At 38.0% G+C, this 6,000-nt stretch overlaps 1 long non-coding RNA gene across 2 annotated transcripts in view; it reads right to left on the bottom strand.

Annotated features, from left to right (window-relative positions):
* Positions 1 to 716: 716 nt before the first annotated feature.
* The window catches only part of LOC147601613 (uncharacterized), a 50,260-nt gene continuing 44,976 nt past the window's right edge, over positions 717 to 6,000 (bottom strand). For both annotated transcript variants that reach the window (XR_015257909.1, XR_015257908.1), the window contains one exon: positions 717 to 5,155. This is a non-coding gene — a long non-coding RNA (uncharacterized LOC147601613). The remainder of the gene's footprint in view (positions 5,156 to 6,000) is intronic.

The raw sequence follows: 6,000 nt of genomic DNA, 5'->3' as shown, positions 1-6,000 counted from the left end.
ATTCATCAGGTCTTTGTGTTAGTACCCAATAGCTGGCCAAAGCCCGATATTGCTATCTGGAATACAAGAAAGGAATTTTTCTGATTATGCTCCATTTTGGCTCACTCTTAAATCTTTAAACTGATTGCTACATGTCTCAAACACACACTTAAGACATTCTGCTCTTTCTTCTGTGACATGTATTAATTGGAATTAAGCATTCACTGCCGTGAACTGAGAGTCAAACATGGAAAGGTAAGGGGAGGATAAAGTTCGGTGCTAGTAAGAGTATTTATATGGCACTATAGTGGCTGCAGAAGTGGTTAGCTCAGGGACTTAAGTCCTCCGTGAAGGGAGAAGCTTGAACTAAATGACACAGAAGAGAAGAACGATGTGTTATTATAGTGTATGGTAGGGCTTAGGTCTGATTTTAAGAATGGGCTCAAACTTCTGGCTGACTGACATTGTAAACACACCTTTGTGTAAGGCTACAGTGTCCTCTACATGGCTGTGGAGACGGGGGTAATGGGGAGTATGGAAAGCACTTACCAAGTTTCTCACAGAACACTTTTGTGTATCTCAGCATAACTATTCCTTGAAGCTCAGGCCAGAGTTCTCACTTTGCAATTTCTTGGAAAGTACTGCATGGAGTCAGATAGGGGTTACGGCATTTATAACCCTGAATGTAGTTATTAGTAACAGTTTCCAGTTGCTGACAAAAGCAAAGCACCACACAGTTGCTCCATAAACAAATATTTATGTATAATAGTGGAAAGTGTAAACAGCTTTTACAGTGTTTCTTAAATAATTTCTCAATGCGATCAAGAAGTTAACCTACAAGTGTTTCTTCCTGAACAGACTAGTACAATCTGTTCTTACCATATACACTCACAGAATTAAAGTTTGTCGCGTAACATTGACTTATAATGTAAAGAATCAGTACTGTATTTGTATTTCAGTGCTTTAACAAATGTATATGAGGACATTCTTTCCTGTGTAATCTCCATTTCAGAAATTATTTCAGTCTGTGTGGCCTAGAATACAGAGGTGCAACTTAGACTTTTTTTTTTAAAGCTGGAAAAAAGATTTTCAGTGCTTCTCAGGCCTTTCCAAGATGCTTTTCTTGTCAGCAAACAAAAGTTTGGCAGAGCTTTATAACTAGATGTATTCAGCCCTTTTTCATGACTTGCTTGCATCAGCTTGTGTGTGGGCAAAGAAAAAATAAAGTATTGCCAAACCTGAGCACTCAAACATTATGAATTGGGCTCCAGAAATTCAGCAAACTGCTTTAAAATTCATGAACTTTTAAAAAAGTGTATTGAAGAGAAAGGCCTTTCCATCTGCTCTGTGATGGGTGAGCATTTTGAATCATAATTTAAAACTTTTCTCTGCAGCCAGTACAAACCTAAATCTGTTTTAAAGGGGAAAATTGCACTTAAGATCATGTATCTTTGCAAGATTCCAGAAGCTGAGCTTTTAGGAACACCAGCAAATAACAGCATACCTGCAGTAAAATTATAGTAACTGCTGACATTGAAAGTGTGTAATGTGCAGCAGCAGCATCACAGGTTTTAGGATGAGAGCTTACAGCAACATCATTCTTTATCATTCAGTTTATCCTCTAGCCAAGACCCTTGAGCTTCCAGTAACACCTGTGTCTATGACTGGAACTGGGCAGAAAGCAGCAATCCCATTTCACAGAGTATGTGGATATTTCTAAATTTAGTTTAATTCACACAAAACTAAATTCAGACATTCTCTTTGAAATAGTATGCTCGTCTTCAGACGACTTTACTTGAAGTCTCTACTCAGAGGGAGCACTTTGGAAAATGGCATTGGCCTCATGGTGTCCATCAAACACTCCAAAGAGCTTTGAGTAGTCAAAAACTTCACTGCACTGGAGTTTCCAAAGTATACGATGTTTAGTCAAAATTGAAGCTTTTAGAACTGCATCAGGTTTGTTCGGTTGCTTTTGGGGAGCAACAGACAAGAGAAAAAATATTTATGGTTCAGGTTGGAAGAAAGAGATAGATCTGACTCAGCTTGTTTTGTTGTTGTTGTTTGGATGAAGAACCATTCTTTATATCAGAGCAAGAATTTGAACCTCTGATGATCAGACTTTTGTAACAACCACCATGTGAGAGACAGTTGAATTCTTCCAGCATAAATCTGCCACACATACAAATTTGAGACTCTTTGTTTTAATTCCAGTAAGGAAAAGACTTACACATTTGGTTTTTTTAAAAAAAAAAAGGCAAAAAAAAAAAAAAAAAAGCAGTTGTTCTGGAGTCAGTAGTAGACTGGAAGCCTTAAGAATCTCATTCTCCTAGGGAAGTCTGCCTGTCCTGGATCTTATGGGGCAGGGAATATGGGAGTGAGCATCCTCCAGCTGCTCCTTCTGGCCACCGGTTCACCTGGAGGTGCTTCTGCTGGGCTGGATGCAAACACAGTTGAACAGGAGACCAGAGCCTGCTCTGGAATCATGCCGGTATCTGGTGCAGCATTGACAGATGGGAATTATATCTCTATAACTATATTGATACAGATATCTCTCTCTACACCCCCCACACCCCGCATATGTACTTAAATGTATTTACGCATATAAACTTTAACAATTTATTATTGATAAATCCCAACTGAAGAAAAAAATGGCTTCTGAACTTTTCTGACTTACTCTCTTGCTGACCAGTCTCCTGCCTAACTTAGCTCTGAGCCTTTGAGAGTGTAACAGTGCTAAACAGCCTGCCTGCACTGGTATCTTATTCTGGAAAGACCTCAAAATGTGTGTGTCTAAGGTCTCCTAGCTGAAGTCTTCACTTCTGCTATCTACATGTAAGCAGTCACATGGTTCAAACAAAACATGTTTCTTCCCTCCTTTTTAAGAAATAATAAAATGTTGACATTTGACATATAAGGTGTGCAAAGTAGCAAGGAAGCTGGATGTTTGTGTTTTTAAAAGACACCAGTTTTGCTTTTCCCTCTCTTTGGGAACCTCCCTGAAAATCTGACTTAGTTCCAACTTCTTCAACAATTGGCCAAGACATAATTCCCAAATTTTCCTTTCCATCTCTCCCCACTGAACAATATCCTACTTCCCCTGACATGTCTGCTAACTTTTCTGGGAATCTGTACACAGACCACAATAAGCTCAATATTTTCAAGACGAAAATCTGCAGCAGCTTTTCTTGTGCCAGCCTCTGACCATCAACTCTTTTCTTTTTTTCTGTTTAACGCCAATGTTAATGTCAACCTTTCTCTTCCTCTGTCTGCAGCTGAGTTGTTATTTAAATGCATCCCACACATCCAGACCCTTGTGTATTGTTTCCTTCTGCTCAGTCTTCAGTCTGCATCCCTTTCCCTTTGTCCTCCATTGCCAAGATTCTGGTTCATACTGTGCTTATCTCATGTCCTAACTGCATTTATTTTCCAGTTTACCCCTCCACACTATGCCATGAAATAATTACATATGGCTCCTGAGAAATCCTTCCTGTACTTTTTCCCAATGACTCAGGAGTAGAAATCAGATGAAGATGTGAAATTCAAGCTCTTCTTTTCCATATTTGACATTTCTCTCACTCATTTGTCTTCTCCTTTCCCATATCCCAAAGTCTCTTCTGAGCAATTTTACAGAAGTTACCCTTTGAATTATTTCTTTCCCATTTTAAAGTATTCTACTTCACAAAATCTCCAATTATATGGCTGTAAAGGATTAGTGATTTTTCTGCTTATCTTACAGGCTTGGCCCTCTTTAAACATTGCTGCTAACTTATTACAGAGATAAAAGGGTTTTTTTTTTTATTTTGGCACAGTCAGTGATGTGCATAGAGAGGTCTATTTATATAGAAATCAAGTGTTTAGCTTTTCATTACCGGACAGCATCGATCATTCATCCATCTCTGCATCCAGAGACTCTCTAGCAAAGTCTTTTACCAATAGGAAACAGTCATTCTCCCTTCTTTCTTTATGAATGCTCCAAAAGGAATAAGTGAATTAGCGATACCAAATACACTTTTAAAAATGGGAATTACATTGTTCTTTAGCTATTACACCATCCGGTAAAATGACATATGAGACTATGTCATTTCATTTCCCCAAAGCAATAATGGTTTATGCCTGCTCAACTGTTACGCTTCATGGCCTTAATTCCTAGGCAGAACTTCTGGAATTTGCTTTCTGAGATTAGCAGTGCCCTCTTGCCTGATTTTAAACGAAAATAATTGGAAAGGCACATGTACCAGCTTCTAGTTTATAAGAGTTCATTATTTGAAATCCCCTGAGCTCCTCAATTAGAAAACAACTTTTTGACTTAATATCCTTCAATTGTTAAAAACTTGCGTCACTGAGAGATCACAGTGAAACGTAAAGGTCCCAGCACATTGGCACTTGATTGTGAGGGGATGTGATTGTTCCACATTTAGACTGGAAAGGGTTAGGAACTCCGCTTCCCAATGTGCTTAATGAATGAAAGGAAAATTGGACCCTTGAGCCAGAGGCAATGACCTAACTGAGTGAAAAATGTTTGCAGGTTAACAAGGGCAACTGTTCCTTGCTATAATTCCCACTGGAAGTGAATGACAAAAAAGGCCAATAAACCTCAGACTTTGGATTATTTATTAACCTGTTTTCTTCCTAGAAGAAAAGATCTTACTGTAGATCTTGGAAGACAGAATTGAAAAAAAAAAGGTGTCCTTTTACAATGGGTAAATTAATGACCAATGCACACTGCTTAAAAGGACGAAGGTGTATTATTTACTGTCGTTGTACTCTCTGTGATCAGTTAGATTTTTACAAAGGCACTGGGACTGAAACACAAGTATATTGGAAATAAAATTGTTATTAAATGACAGTAACTTAAGCCATATTAGAACAAAATGTAACTGGAAATGACATATAAGCATTTTTGACACTGAATCAGAGAAATATATTTTATGTCTTGTTTTTACAAGCACTGCTGCCTAACATGCTGACACAGCAAATCTGTAGCTTTCCTACAAGTACTCAGAAACCAGGGTGTGGTGGGATAGCCAAGTGTCCTGATGCGGACTGGAGCCTCTCTAGTTGGAAGTCATGCAAATCACTTCTCACCCCAGAGGGTAGACTTGGTTTCCAATCTAAATCGTCTGTCATGAAGTAATGGAAAGATTCCTGTCGTCTTTGCTGAGATCAGGTCTGGAGCCTAACACAGATGGAAAAAAAATTGCAGGGTAAATGCAGAACAATACAGGAAAAGCCTTAAGATTAGTAATAACCAGTAAAGCAGCTGTCAAACTACCTTTACAAAAAAATTGAAGCGATGGTTTTTCAGGAAATAATGTAGACTAGTCAGAAGAGAATTGAAGGGTATAATCCAAAGTTGAGCTGTTTCAGTGGGCTTTGTATTGTATTAGTCCCTAACAGAATATACAAATAACGTATTGCTTCCTGTATTTGAAGTGCCAAAAATGAGACAGTTGCAAGCATTCTGCAAACCATATGTCTGAATCAGTCTGGGACTGAAGCAAGAGGAAGGAGTATGCATTTGCATAATGCAACTCTCTCTGCAACATAGACATGATACCCATAATGCATAGGTGTATTTTCAGTAACGGAGCTGCATTTGACTTCTATGTTAAAACAACCCTGTGTTTTTCAAAATGCTCTTTCCTTACCCTGTTTCATACCTGCCGATGAAAAGGTGAATACGGTATTTATCTATTGCTTTCCTCTCTGAAAGACAGAACAGCCTTAGTGCTCAGATCTGTTCCTGAAAATGTATAAATGTATGACTAAATTTGTATGGTCTTTAGCTGTGTGTTTGCAAATCTTAAAAAATGGCTAGGTTTTTTTTTTATGTTTTATTATCAATTCTTAGCTAAATAAAGTACCTAGAGAAGCAGAGGTTTCCTTTCTATCCCAGTGACTTTAAATAATGCAGATCAAGGTACCTTTGTGGAAAGACATAACTTCTGTTGGAGTTTTTATCTGCTTTCTTAATACAGAGAGAAATAATATTTTAATGATTGATTTTTTCATATGAATTAA

This window comes from Chlamydotis macqueenii, chromosome 2 (genome assembly GCF_036417535.1).
Source record: "Chlamydotis macqueenii isolate bChlMac1 chromosome 2, bChlMac1.mat, whole genome shotgun sequence".
NCBI lineage: Eukaryota > Metazoa > Chordata > Aves > Otidiformes > Otididae > Chlamydotis > Chlamydotis macqueenii.
Note: the sequence above shows the minus strand (reverse complement) of the source record. Positions and strands in the feature narration are given on the sequence as shown.